The following is a 15,230-nucleotide window of genomic DNA, read 5'->3' on the forward strand; positions in this document are numbered from 1 at the left end:
TTAAAATGTATTAGGCCATCTGTTATAGAGCCATTCAGCTCCCCAGTGCAAACAGTGAAGTCAGAGAAATGGTATTAATTTGAATCATAAATCTCACTCTCATTCACTCAATCAAGTAATAAGAACTTGAGGCCAGAGCAGAACTTTCTATTAAAGTGGTACTATAAAAGAAAGAGTGTGTGTGTGTGTGCATGTGTGTGTGTGTGTGAGAGAGAGAGAGAGAGAGAGAGAGAGAGAGAGAGAGAGAGAGAGAGAGATGGACAAGAAAGGGAGAGAAATAGATTGAGGAGACAGAAATAAAAAAGAATAATAGAGAAAGAGGGAGACAGAGAGACAGAGAGCAAGAAAGGGTGAGAGATACACAGAGAAAGAAAAAGACAGAAATGAAAGCAGAGGGGAAAAAGGAGAGAGAGAAGGAGAGAAAAAAGAGAGAAAAAGAGAGAGGGAAATGGACAAGAAATGGAGAGAAAGAGATTGAACAGTGAGAGTGGGGGAGAAAGAGAGAGAGAGAGAGAGGCAGAGAAAAAATGAGAGAAATAAAAACAGGAAAAAGGAGAAGAGAAAGAGAGAGAGAGAGAGAGAGAGAGAGAGAGAGAGAGTGAGTGAGGGGAGAGAGAGAGTGAGTGAGGGGGAGAAAGAGAGGCAGAGAAAAAAATGAGAGAAATAAAAACAGGAAAAATGAGAAGAGAAACAGGAGAGAAGAAAGAAAGAGGCAGAGAGAGCAGGAGAGAGACAAACACAGAGGGAAAGTGAGAGAGGAGAAAGAGAAAACTGATACAGAGAGAGAAAGTGAGAGAGAAAGAGAGATCAAGAGAGTGAAGAGACAGAAAGACAAAGAGAGACAGTGAGAAAGAGAAAAACAGCAGACAGAAGAAGGGAGAGAGGGAGAGAAGAGAAAGAAACATACAGACAGGCAGAGAGAGAGAGAGAGAGAGAGAGAGAGAGAGAGAGAGAGAGAGAGATGTATGCTACACTGGAAATAATTCAGTTATGTGTTTCTGTTTTGCATGTTCTTATTGGTTTCTTTGTTCTTTTTCCCCTTTGAGGATTTGGAAGCATTTGCTATTTCTGTCTGCAAGAAAAAAACTGAATATGAAATAATATTAAACCTACTCACACTTGTCTGTGTACTGATTAACACAGTGCTCCTTCTTCCAGAGGAAATAGGCTGTACAGCAAATAAATAATTAGCAGCTTAGAAATGTCCATTAACAAGCTTAACAAGGTTTAACAAGCATCTCTGCGGCTGATTTCCACCATGCCATGTTTGCAGACTGTTCTGTTGGCAAATTGTTCGCGTTCTCTGACTGGAGGCTCTCCAAGCTGTTCTAAAAATAGAAAAATATTTAAAAATGAATAGAAAAAGGAAAGTCAGCCATAATGGTCTTTCTGTTTGAAAGTATAGTTTGTCTTTGTAAAATCCCCCAGAAGACCAAAGCTGTAGATCAGCCTGGACCCAGAGTCTCTGTGTTTGTGCCAGTGCTGAGCAGCATGGGTTGGGTTTGTGTCTTAAAGTTTAAACAGCGTTGCTGTGATTAATATGTAGCAGGATTTATCTCTAAATGTTTTTTACCACCACAGAGTATAAACTGCTTCATCCGCTGAAGAGAACAATGGCAGGCTGTGACAATTAGGCCTTCAGTTCGGGCCATAAAGGTCAAAACGTGGTCAGAAGAAGAGAAAAATTCCACCTCTGTGTTAATGTTGATTTCTGCTAGAGCCCCTACAGGATTTCTAATATTATGTTAGCTCAAAGCTAATGCTGGAACACATGAACATTTTTTGGCTGTTCAAAATTAAAAACAGACATTTGAAGCTTGTGAAATACATCCCATTGTTTATTTGTAGCTTACAGCAGACATATTAACATATCATCTTGCATTAGCATAAAAACATTTTACACTAAGTTATGTTGAAAGAACATTTTTTCTGTCTCTTGCAGTTACTTGTTTAGAGATACAAAGCTTTGTGCTGACAATGAAAGTATATTTTATCTTCTATGTTGTACGTTTTGCAGTCATTTTTTCAGTAAAAGCCCTGCTGTCACTGTTGTCTGTTTTCATATATCTGAAAGATGTTGAAACTGTGGCTTATATTCACAGTGACGTCTACAGGACTTCTGGAAGGCCTAGCGAACGTGTCAAGACTCCAGTCCTTGTGCTCTACAGCACTGCAAAACTCAGACCATCAGTTAATAGCCATGGCCTTTTTGAACTGAGCGTTAGATGAAGGACAATGCTAGTCTCCAGCTGTGGCTCGGAAAATATTATTGGTTAAATATGAAAACATGATTATTGCATTCTAATTATGTTGTTAATTAATCTAATATATAAGGCCTCTGTCCAGCTTCTGAAGACTTAAACAATGGAAGAGCTTGCTTGGCTGTATCTATATCCGGCGTGCAACTGCGGTAGGAAAAAAATCATGATCAAAATTTTTGGTTGTGGCATTTCAATATCTTATCTAATTTCTTTCCAAACAAACCAAAATAATCGTCATGATTGGCCCCTCCCAGTCCTGTTCATGTGTTCCTGTTTTGGTTTAGCCCATGTGCGTTTTGTTTTGGATTAGCCACCTCGTTTCATGACTCCGCCCCTGATTGTCTCCACCTGTTTTCCACCTGTCCCTCGCTTTCCCTGTGTATTTAAGCACTGTGTTTTGCCCCTTGTGTTTGCTCGTCTTTGTGCTGATCTTTGTCTCTGTTGTTGGTGTTATTTGCTGTGGTGTTTGGTTTGTTGTAGTCTGGTTTATGTCATGTCCGCTCCCCCTTATCTCTGCATATGCATCTGCCTCCTCGCTCCTCATTACAACAATAATAATACTTGCACAGATTAAACACAACAAGCGTGATGATACTATTTTTAAAAATCTACTAAAAAAAAGACAGACATGCATTAGCCCTTCTCTGAAGACCTCGGGGCCTTTCCCTGGAGGGGAATGCTTATACCAGTGGACTACAACCCTGGTTCTGGAGAGCTACCTTCCTGCAGTGTCTAGTTCCAACTATAATTTGCCACACCTGCTCCAGCTAATCAACTCTTCCCAAGTCCCTGACTGGCTGAATCAGATGAATTTAGACTTAAGTAAGGTGTGAGGCAGCTTATTGGATATCAGGTTGGAACAAAAAAAAAAAAACAGGAATGTACCCTGAACCAAAGATGGAAGCCACTGGCTTAAGGCCATTGCCCACCTGATACAGTGCGTAACACAAAGCACTGCTACAGCAGGGATTGCAGGTTTGGCATCCGTTTATTACATCTTCACAGACTGGATGGTTTTTAGCTGAAAGATCTGAGCTGAAAAAGCAGATAATAACATTAGTTTACCATTAGCATCTGTCTGTTTATCTAAAAGGCTGACCAACTTCCTCAGAGTAAATTTCAGGCCAGTGATCTTAATTTAATGTTGCAATGATGCTGCGTAGTGCACTGTGATGTGCTGAGCAACTGAACAGTACCCAGAGCCATGGAGCGCTGGCGCATGTTGATGCACTGTGTCAGTGCCGGTGTGTGTGTACCTCCATTAAAATAATAAGCAATGATTTCAAATTACTGGACGCTGCGCTTCTGGTGTGCATCAGCCTTTAGACACTCAGCAACTCTACTGACGTGTGCAGTAACTTGAGCTGACTTATCCATACTCCACCTACAAATGCTTGCTTTCCTAGCAACTTGTTTGAAGTTGGACTGGTTACAATGTCCAGAGCTTTGATGTAATATTGAGCTCCCTGGTTAAAATCTTAGATTAAGATTAATCTTAATCTTAATTTTACATACAACCGACTTTTATTATGACTGGTGATCACTGCTCTGGGCAAGTGTGCTCACTGCCCACTGGTGTGTGTCTTCACTAGTGTGTATATTTCCCGATTGTGGGACTAATAAGGGTCTCTTAATGTTAATCTTAATCTTAAAATGCTACTCTACTGAGACGGAATTTGCAGCTGCAGCTTATCAAAACTAGGCAGGTTGCTAATAATAATGGCAAATTTGCTGAAGTTAGACTAATTACACAAACGAGAAAAGACACATACTCTATGCTAACAATCTCACTCCAAGTGTTAGATTAGAGTTGTGTACAACTACATACGCTGAATGGTATGTTTGCCATTGTTGTGTAAATCTTGTCCACTCTAGCAAAAAAAATAATAATTTGTGGGAGCAGAATGGTCCAGTTAGTTGGGACAAGTGACCTCACTGTGCTACATATAGGTATAGTAATATGTAAGAAGAGATGGAAAGTAGTATGGACTGTTTGTGGACGTGCAGGTTAGCATGTGTGTATGGAGGGGCAGTGTTGATCAATGCAAGTAATATTTCTACATAATTAATTTTAGCTTGTGTACAATTGGATTAGAGAATAGTAATGCTTGTTTGAATGGCTGCATTGATTCAGAGCTGCAGGAGATACATGAGTTTCATAATCCATAATATCCAATTATACACACACACAAACACTCGCAGCTCAGGGAGAGATCACCTCTACGCTCCAGCTGCCTCGAGGCTCAGCCAAACCCTGCTCAAAACTGACTGAAGGGTCATTGTACTGCGTGAACGTGTGTGTCTAGATCAATCACTTCAATTACCTCCACAGTTGTCTAACCATTCTGAGAATAGCCCAGTGGATTTCCAGCTTAATGCATTATTTCTATATGCTACAGCTGGCTTAAAGGGGAACACCAACAATCTACTACTTTCAAATACACACAAAACCCACTTTACAAGAAACACATTGTTGATGGGCAGTTAGTTGTAGTTAACTGTTTGTGTTAGCCATCCTTTAGCCTTTTATTAGTGGTCAGACTCAGGTTAAAAGCAATCCTGTGATCAGAAACGGACTGATGATAAATGTGGTAAAGGGTGGCTGACAGACTGGGGTACAGCCAGTGGTACTACAGTACTGTGCTGAAGTCATAGACCACCCTTCATTGATTTAATTTTCAGTGAAAGCAGTCAGTCAGTTTAACTTGTTCATTTTAAAGACAATTCTGACGACAGCTCAACACTATGGGTGTGAAAGGATGTGTAGCTGTCAAGAAGACATTACTGAAAAACAATGAAAACTGGCTAATTAAATAATGTTCTTGTGTTCTCAAAATAATAAACTGACCAGCGTCCAGACATTAACATCATTGTGTAGCATGTGTGTTTCCCTTTTTTCTTTCATTTTTGTCCTTTTTTTTCTTTTTTCTCCCATCTATCTTCCTTTTCCTGGGCAGAATTTAATGAGAGGAGCTGTTTCTGGTTGGAGGCATTAGCACCGTTGCCAATCAGAGTAAACATTTCCTCCTGTGTGGGTGGGCCTTAGCAAATCAAATCAAAGCATGTGTCTCCATAACCATGTGCAAGATGAGCTGCCTTTAGCTGAGAGTGGTGTTATGGTCTACGTTACCTTGTAAGTGTAGAGCTTTTGTTGTGTAATGCATGCTTACAGGCATGCTTAGCATAGCTGGTATGGTGTTTTAGAACATTTATGTATGCTAAGTTTAAGTTTTGTTTACACTCTTGATTGCTAATTTGAGGTGTCCTGTATCCCCAGTATTTTGGATTAGAAGGCTTGGGCATGCCTATACATTTACTGCAGGTTCTTTCAGAACGTTTAAATACACCTGGTGTCACCTTTTGTACTTTGTGAAGGTGTATCTTTTGCAAGGCAGGTTAGCTTGTTTCTTTCTTTCCTTGGGCACCGTTTGAAGTCCACCCTTATTAGTAGCTGGTGGGGTTATGGCTATGCTGAAACCTGTTATTCCATAATGCGTGGATTTGCATAAGCTTTGTCTTTTTCAATTTTTTGTACTAACTTTGTGTTTGGCTATACAATACACCTTTACAACATACATTATATTGCCAAAGGTATTCACTCATCTGCCTTCACATGCATATTAACTTGAATGAGATTCCATTCTTAATCCATAGGGTTTAAAATGTCAGCCCACCCTTTGCAGCTATAACAACTCTTTTGGGAAGGCTTTCCACAAGTTTTAGGAGTGTGTTTATGCCAATTTTGAACATTGGCATACATAAAATTACTATTCGTTGTATTAATATTTTTAGCATTTATTCCAATAGTTGCTTTTTTCTGACACTGAAAAATTAATCATTTGTACTTAAGTGTTTGGACTAGACATTTAATTAATGAAGGGTGATGTCTGGCTTTTGCCTAGCACAGTACAAGGTAGATGGACCACAAAGTGATCAGAGAATGTGAGTTTCTTATTTCTAATAAGGGGATGGTAATTCTACAGGATTTACCTTTTGCTGTTTCAGAGGACATGTGCAGAAATGTTGTTGTCTTCTCTGAATACTGAGCCTGGCTTTTATTGAGTCAATGCAAGATTTGCTGAGCTCATTTAAACTGTCACATTGCCCTTGACTCATTTGTTGATTTCCAATGTTCATGTACCTGGTGGTACAAATTACCTGACTAAATTACACACAATTCCAGTTAACCAAGAAACACCTTTTCCATAAACCATTTGAATGCACTCAACCAATCAGGTTTTACGACGTGCAGCTTTAGAAACACTTTAATACTGCAAATTAAATTGGTGATGCTCCATCATCAGGCAGGTCAGTGCTGTTTTTCTGTTGGTGTAGCAGGATAATGTAGTAATATAAACGTAGATGTAGAATTGACCGTTCCATGTTCTGACAGTGCATGTGTTCTTTCTTTCCTAGCAACTGTGGACAAGTTTTCGAAAACATTTGTTTTGCATGCTTTCGAAAGGTAATACTGTTAGCACAGAGCAGGTGAGGGTCTTTGTATAATTAAGCTAATGTTACCATGCCTGATAGCGTAGCATTTTAACATTTGCTGGCATTCTGTAAAATTGTTAAACCTAGAAAAAGTGGTGATTAGAGAGAACACACTTGTGGGCGAAGCATGAATATATCAGTTTCTCCGTGTTAAGGAATCAGGCTAAATAGAGAGTGCCCTGTTCCTGTATGAGATAAAAGATGAAAGTGGGCTCATGTCAGAGGCTAAAAGGGAAATTCTACCAGTTTTTCAAAATTTCTGCATAAGTAAATCACTAAGATATTAACAAAGTCCTTCAGAGTGGCTTGATGTGAAATGCTCCATTCTAAAGATACTTTGCGAGTCACAATTGTTCACAGTGGTGTTGACAGGAACCAGATATTTGAAGCATTTATTGCCTCTAAACCCTCTATCACAGAAATCTCTTATATGAAATGATTATGAATGTGACTTGATGCCTGAGGCATTGCTGTATAAAAAGTTTTTGAGATAGCATTTTAAACCAAATTACTATTTGTAAATACTTTTTAGAATCCCCTCACGGCAAAGAGCACCATATATCAAAATAGTCCCCAAAGAAAACTGTCTTTTTCAGATTCTCCATTGTGTTATGTCAAGCACACAGAAGACATCTGGAAGCATACTGGTTGTTTTGGGTGGTGAATAACATAGATATTCTTGTGTTGTAGACATTGTGACCCTTTGGTTCTTTTCACCACTAATGTAGAACTCTAAATCAGTAAGTCTACAACCTTTTCACACCAAAACATTCTAAATGCTTGAATCATGTGTATATATATTTCTATAAATTATGTAGTATTATTATATAAATGATATACATTTTGAAAAATCAGTAGAATTCCCGTTTAAGGAAATCTTCCAAGGTCACTGAATGCTTTAGAAGTGGAAAGAGAGATATAGCCTCAGTGACCAGCTCAGCATCTCTGGGCAAACATAGTGAGTGTACGAGGCAAATTTTCACATAGTTCACTGAGGTTTCCTTTGCCTGTTTGTGAGTGTAGATGGTAAACATATGTCAGCAATGCAGAGATCAATTCAAGGTCTGATCTAATGTCTGGTGGGTTATAGCAGGCAGTCTCGGTCAGGTTAAAGGAATACTCCTAGGCTTTTTCATCCTAATCTCTCTCATCTATACTGTACCAACCATTTCAACAGAGTGTTTACTTGTACTTGCTCTAATTGACCTAAAACTCTCCTATAATAGAAGCTATTGAGTTGATGAATTCTGTAAATATACATTTTAAAATGTGTGCCTATAGGAAGCATCGTTCTTTGGCTTTTGTGTCATTGTGAGGTATGTGACGTATCCTTGAGAAGGACACTGTGACATGACATAAGGATTGTTTATGTCCATCCTTTATCCAGACAAAGTTACAGTCTATGTTACAGGAGCTGGAGCTGTGTTTTTCAGCTTTCCAGTAAAACAGGGTGATAGGTGATCATTTTGGAATCTTCAAGGCCTTGGGCCCGACCGAGAGTGAGTCTCGCTGACGTCAATAAGATACGCATGGGAGACACTGACTTTGTCGACTGAATCTAACAGATGATACTGTGCTCAGTTTCTGATCCAATCCAAGTCTGCATTATATTAGTTTTGACTTGTAACAATGCAGCAATTGTATATGTAGATTGTCTAATTTTTATATAAATTGCATAAAGCTATAATTGCTTTTTCCCAGTTTCTATCAGAGGGGGAAGACATCTGCGGGTTCTCTCACTCCCACCTCTTACTCTCTCTCTCCCCCTGTCTCTGTTTCTCAGTCTCTCCGTCTCTCTCGCTCTTTAAGCCTTTGCATGTGAGGATATTTGTGTTTTATGTCATCATCTGTTAAGATTATTTTTTTCTTTACTTTTATCCTTTGTTTTAATTATGTTTCCTTTTTCATGTTCTTGTAAACCTGAATTATATTAAAGAAGAAATTATTTATTTATTTTACATTTGTGTCTTACTCAAGTGTGTCCCAACTCGGGGGCTGTATCTTTCAAAGGATGCAGTCTACAAGGGCAGGTGCTTTGAAGGCTGCATAGACCCGTGAAGGCTGAACCGAAATGAAATGGTCTGCTCTGTTTGCATCACAGCTCCGCTATTCCCGCACTTGCCATTGTCATGAAATACTGCTCCTGTCAGGCTCTAAGTTTTTTAAAGATAGAGCCAGAGACTTTGATTTTAGTTTTATTGTTTTTCCATTTATTAGAGCTGGAGATGCTTCACCACAGGCACCTGCATTGCTGCTTGCTGCATCTTAGACTGATGAGCTTGGCTTTTTTTTTTAACATTTGCATTGTTAGCTATTCGACTCGATTTGAACCCAGTACTTACATTTAACAGTGTACTCCTCAGTCGCCACTCGCTCCTCTGCTGATGTCACCATGTCTTGAATCCTCATGCAATGAACCTTGGGATATGTTAGCTGGAGAAGTATCCACCTGTTTGATCCTTTGTTGCCATGGAAAAGGACACAGTGCACATTTCATATGAAGGAGCCTTCAAAATGGGGCAGCCTAGTCACACAGCTATGACATAATCAGCCTTTATATGCAGCCTCCAAAGGATGAAGGCCCTGAATCGAGACACAGCTATTGTCTGGTCTTCTCTTTTGCATGCAATTGCACATTTCCACCAAAGTCCCCAAAACTCACACAGTGCAGTTTAATCTTCTGCACATTACATGTAATTACACATTTCCACCAGAGAGGTCTCAATTGTCAAAACATACATAGTACAGCTTTACATTTATATTTACGGCATTTGGCTGACGCTCTTATCCACAGTGACTTACAATTTGTTCATTTTACACAAGTAGGCAAAGGTAGTGTTAGGAATCTTGCCCAAGGACTCTTATTGGTATAGTGTAGGGTGCTTACCCAGGTGGGGATTGAACCCTAGTCTACAGCATAGAAGGCAGAGGTGTTAATCACTACACTAACCAACCACAAGTTACAATTTCCCTAATTTATTTATAAATCCCTTCAACTGAATAATTCATCAAAGTGTTCTACAAAAATACCACTGCCCAATTGCTTCTAAATATTTGCTTATAAATGCTTATAAATCTGTTTCAGGTCGCCGTCAATCAGTTTTCTGTTCTTTTAACAGTACAGGGAGTGCATCACAATTATTATCTTGGCAATTGGTGGTATGCTGCAAATGTAGCAGATGGAGATAAGGGTAAAATGCTGAACCGATCGCTTAAAAACGGTGTGTGTATGTATGGATGTGTTTGTGTGTCTCCGTGTTGGAGGGGTTAAGATGTGTATCTCTATCATGCAGTCATGTTGACTAGATGAGTGCAGTCTAAATGCCATTGCTGAAGATGTTATCGGGTGCCTCTGACGTTCAGACGTTTTTAAATCACATTTTAGCTCTCTGAATCACACAGGGGAAACTTATTAATAGATCTCTGCTGCTGGAGCCTGAGACTTTGTTCCAAAAGTGAGGCGGCTCACAGGTTTAAAAGGTTGACTTTTCTAAATCAGTCTACATCTGAATCATCTCTCTCAGGGGAAAGGCTGCATTTTGGAGAGGCAGGTGGAGAAAGTTGCAGCTGAAAACTGTTTATGCTACGCATGATAACTTGCTTTTACTGGCACTGACTCCTCTTTGGTCCTTGAGTTGAGAGACAACAGTGACAGAGTGCAGATGCAAATGCCACATCTCGAATCGTCGCCAGACCTTTTGATAGCTCTCTCGTGCAGGAATGTTGCTGTAATAAGAAAATCTTGTTTTATTATGTTTTGTTTGCTTTATCAGAAACATTCATCTCAAATGAAAGATGACTTATTTGCAGTACCCGGACAGGTAAATATACATATACAAAATACACAATCAATAAAACACTTCTTCAGAGAAATAATTCAACATACAACAAATATTCCTTCATCAACCAACATCACATTTGTTAATTATACAGTTTCAATTATTAAACAAACAACCAACTCTCACCCCTTGCTTTTATCTCCACCAGACAGCAGTTTGTGTGTAACCCACCTTAAAAAAGGGTTTGTTTTAATTTATTTAGTTTTAATTGATTTGATTTGATTTGATTTGATTTAATTTTGTACTGCATGCAAATTAGAGTAGATGCAGTCCTCACCAAGTCTGAGCCAGGAAAGTTGGTCCAAGAGGTTTTTACAGCTTTGGATAGAATTAGTACTCTTAAAAGCACTTATTTTAACCCCTTAACAAGCCATGTGACCGTCAGCAGCCTCAAAGTATTATAAGCTTCTATAAGCTATGAGTGACTCCTTTAGTTTGCACTGAAGTCCTTATAGCTACGGAATAATAAACCTTTGTATGTAATAAGCCTGGATTTTTAAACGGTTAATAAACTGAAAGAATTTGGAGATATTAAGACACCAGTGTCTTTTCCTGTTGATTATTTCTCCTTTTTAATAAGCAACTCCATTGAGTCAAGCTTATCTTCTCTCATGCTGGTCACTATGATTTAGTATGGTTATGCTACTGACTGAAAGAGTGTGAAAACTGTTTAAATTGTGTTTTTATTAGAAAGAAAGGTGAAAAAAGCAAGTCATAGTTGTGATTGTACTATATTTTGAATTTGTGTATGCGTTTGGGTTCATGTTTTGTGGTAGATATAGTGTAGTGTATACCACCTCTGCTTTCTACATTGTAGACTGGGGTTCAATCCCCACCTGGGTAAGCACCCTGCACTATACCAATAAGAGTCCTTGCACCAGGCTCCTAACACTGCCTTTGCCTACCTGTGTAAAATGATCACATTGTGAGTTGCTCTGGATAACAGTGCCTGCCAAATGCTATAAATGTTTAAATGTAATGTACAAATTTAATAGAGCAATTGAAGATTTTCTGCTGTAAGGTGATTAGAATTGTAATGGAGGTCATTTGTTATGGAGGTCAGATGTTAATGAGTAGAGTGTTCAGTTAGTATTTTTTTTTAACTTTGCGAAGACAATTTTATAATACATCTGCTTAAGGTTTACTTGTGAAATTCTTCTTTGGATCTTTGCACACACACCCACACATCTGGATTGTGAATGAGACCAAAAGGGCAAGCCAGAACCACATGTTGAAATTCATCTGTCTGTCCTTTATGAACAGAGACAGGAGAAGCAGGAGAATTTTGTGTTTGTTTTGTTTTTGAGATTCATCCCAAACAAAAAAAGAAGCTATGCGCACACACACACACACACACACACACACACACCAGCATCCAGCGTTGGACTTTACTTTTTAACGACTGAGACAAACTGGACAACCTCCACAAGCTTCAACATTTTTTGACTAGATTTTTTTTTTAGTGGGCCCTTTTTGTATACTTGTGTTTCTTTATTTTGTATATAGTCGTTAATCAGACAGTATATTCATTTTCATTATTTTCATTCTTCTCATCCTCCTTATATGAACTTAACATAAATGTGGAATTCTTTGTACCAGCAGGGGTGTAACTTATGCTTACCTTCACTTAAAATACATTCAAATTCATTTGTTAGCATTTAAACATTAAACCTTTTAATATAATTTCATGGTTCCAGAAAAATGCAACTGTCTAAGTGCACATTTACCCAGAGATCATGAATACAATCTCACAATGCAATCATCAGGAGATGATCAAATTTTGAATCTTCTCAAAGCTCAGATCCTCCAAGGTCAGAAGTCTGTATAGAGGAAATCATTAAACCTCCCCTTTGTGGGGGCAGGGGGAGGCACACCCTGTGAGTGGAAATAAGCAACACCAAACTGGTGACAGGAGTAAAATCCAACATATTGTTTTAAGCATTTGCAGCTTATAATGAGGCAACCATACTTACTGTTTTGTTTAAGAGTAAGCTCAACTTCAATTGTTTGTGTCAAGTTGAAATTACTCTTTACTGGCTGCCTTAAAATGTTGACCTTTTTTATTATTTTTATTTTTTACAATGTCACCACACATGAAAACACAGACTATGAAAAGGTAGTGCGTAATTTTATAGAAGAAGGGAAAAGCTAAGGCTATTGCTGGGACAAAATATAAGAAGAGTACTGAAGCATAGCATCTATAGAAGTTGTACTAACAGACTAAAGTCCAGCAGCACAAATAGCTTTCAAATATTAAATATATTATAAAGATTAATAAATATTTATAAATGTTATACATTTTCAATACTGGCATACATCTGACAATTGAGAAGATATAAATGTAATCAGTTTAAAGAAAAATGAATTGTGGAAACATCAAGTCTGATAGCCACTAAATGAACACAGCAGGTTTTCATGTCACTTAAGGAGGCTTTCAGTGATGGTGTTTGCTATTGTAGATGAGCTAAAGCTAAAGATAAGACTTATTTGCCTTAGTATTGTGCTAAGGAAGACATATTTTACATACTTAGACCCTGGTGTGGCTCACTTATTATCATTGTGCTGTTTGATGGAGATTGATGGTAAAAGAAAATGAGTTCAGAGTACTGTTTGAATGACATTTTCACCAGTATCACCCTCAGCCTAATGATTCAGAGCAATTTACTGCCCCCTCCGTCAACGACACTACAGGTTTGCATTGAAATTTCTAAAGTTTTCTATCACTGAATGGAGAAACTGCCATGCTGATGATTGACAAGCAGTGATTGGTTGAGAGTCGTGTCAGTCTTTGGTCAATTGGTTTAATATGGTTTGTGGTTGACTTAATGCACCCTTGTGCAGCGCTGCCTTAATGTCATGCCGGACTTAGAACTATGCATGCTGTTTAAAGATTATGTTGAACTTTCACCAGCATTTCAGAATGTCACCATGTTACATGGTATTAATATCTTGCTGGTACAAGTCAGCTGCAGTTTTTGCAGGTGCTTTAGTTGCTCTCTATCCACTGCAGGAGCCCTTTGTGACATCCAAACATCACCCTGCCTGGCTGGGATCTGTGATGACAAGCATGATGCGTTTTTATTCTAAGAACTTCATATCTGTTATCTCCTCTCCCAAAGAGATGGCATTAATTACATGTTGTACAATGCCCTATTCCTGCAGTCATCGGCAGTTTATAATGACCAAGTCAACCAAAGTCAAAGTTGAAAATGAACACAACCATTGTTAAGCAGTGCCTAAAAAGAGGAGGGTCTAAGGCAGGGGTGTCCCAACTTTTCAAAGGGGGCCAAATTGTACCATGTTCAAATACCTGAGGGCCAAAATTTAATTCACAGATGATTAAAAAATATTACTTTTTCAGAATATCACCACATGCAATAAGAGTTTTCTGTGTGCTACTGTTTCCTATCACTGTATAAAAGATGAACAAGGCTTCTTGTTTGATTTCTCAGAGCAGTTTGGATCGGTAAGTGCTGTTGTGTGACCTTAAAGGGTTAAATATTTACAAAACTACCAAATTTGCTCTGATAATGAGTTGGTGCTGTGAGACCTGGGTAGCTTGCAGTTGCTTTAGTTTGCCTTCGCTCTCCTCCTCTGTTTATTTATTGTAACCTCCATGCACGATGTGGAATTCACTACAGTCTTTTGACGTATGAGGCACACGCATCTGCTTTGCCTGGAAAACTTCCATCTCACCAAAATTGACGGTTTTCAGTATGAAGTTTGTACTTTATGGCTGCAGTCTTGACAGAATGTCATTCAATAAATGAAGTTGCACGTTTAGTCAGAGAAGAAAGATTCTTAAGCATTAGCTAACTTCGTTTCTGCAGTGCGGCACATTACACTCATTTTGTAGCACTGTTGCCACCATCAGGTGAAAGGAGAAACTGCAATGCACTGGCTTGTAACACACTCTAAAACAGAAACCATGGGCCATTTAAATTCTGTTCGACAGCCACATTTTCCCCCAGAGGGTTAAGGTGTCACATGTCCATTCAAAGCCTTTAAATGTACTACGAGAAGGAAACTCATCATGCATCTCCTCCACACTGGTGTGCGCAATGGACTGTCAAAAGTAGAGAAAGAAAGAGCTGTTACAATTCTTAAATAAATTTGTTATTAATTTTATTTGTTATTATTCTTCTTAAGAGAAAAACTTACTTCTCACTTAGTATTGTGAGAATTTTTTCACCAAAATCACGTCACTAGAGTTCCCCTCCTTCTCTGTGAGTGTATGTGTTGATAGAGTGGCCATTATAATAGGCCCTACAGGTGAAGGGCTTGGTTTGCCTCAGGTCTGTCCCTGTGGCAATCCAGGTCTCACCAGAGAATTTTCTTGCCACAACAACTAATGTGCAGTTGCCACGCAGTTGCATTTCAGTTAGTGCAGCAGCAGTAAGTCTCACTGATTTACACACACCAGCCTCGGGAGATCATATTCAACACAGAATGCATAATCACTTCACCAAAATCAGTACACACTATTCTGGATGTCTATAAGAAATATTGGTGTTGAAAATCTGCTGTTATTTTGTGTCAGAAGGACAAATCAAATGAGAATGCTGTCTTCCCCTGTCCTGTGTGTGTGCGTGCGTGCATGTGTGCGTGTGTGTTGATGTAGCATCCATTATAATAG

General features: G+C 38.7%; 1 long non-coding RNA gene across 1 annotated transcript in view; it reads left to right on the forward strand.

The window, feature by feature from the left end:
* Positions 1 to 3,152: 3,152 nt before the first annotated feature.
* The window catches only part of LOC108425045, a 33,637-nt gene continuing 21,559 nt past the window's right edge, over positions 3,153 to 15,230 (forward strand). The window contains exon 1 of the long non-coding RNA XR_001857677.2: positions 3,153 to 3,236. This is a non-coding gene — a long non-coding RNA (uncharacterized LOC108425045). The remainder of the gene's footprint in view (positions 3,237 to 15,230) is intronic.

Source organism: Pygocentrus nattereri, chromosome 28, assembly GCF_015220715.1.
Source record: "Pygocentrus nattereri isolate fPygNat1 chromosome 28, fPygNat1.pri, whole genome shotgun sequence".
NCBI classification, from domain to species: Eukaryota; Metazoa; Chordata; class Actinopteri; order Characiformes; family Serrasalmidae; genus Pygocentrus; species Pygocentrus nattereri.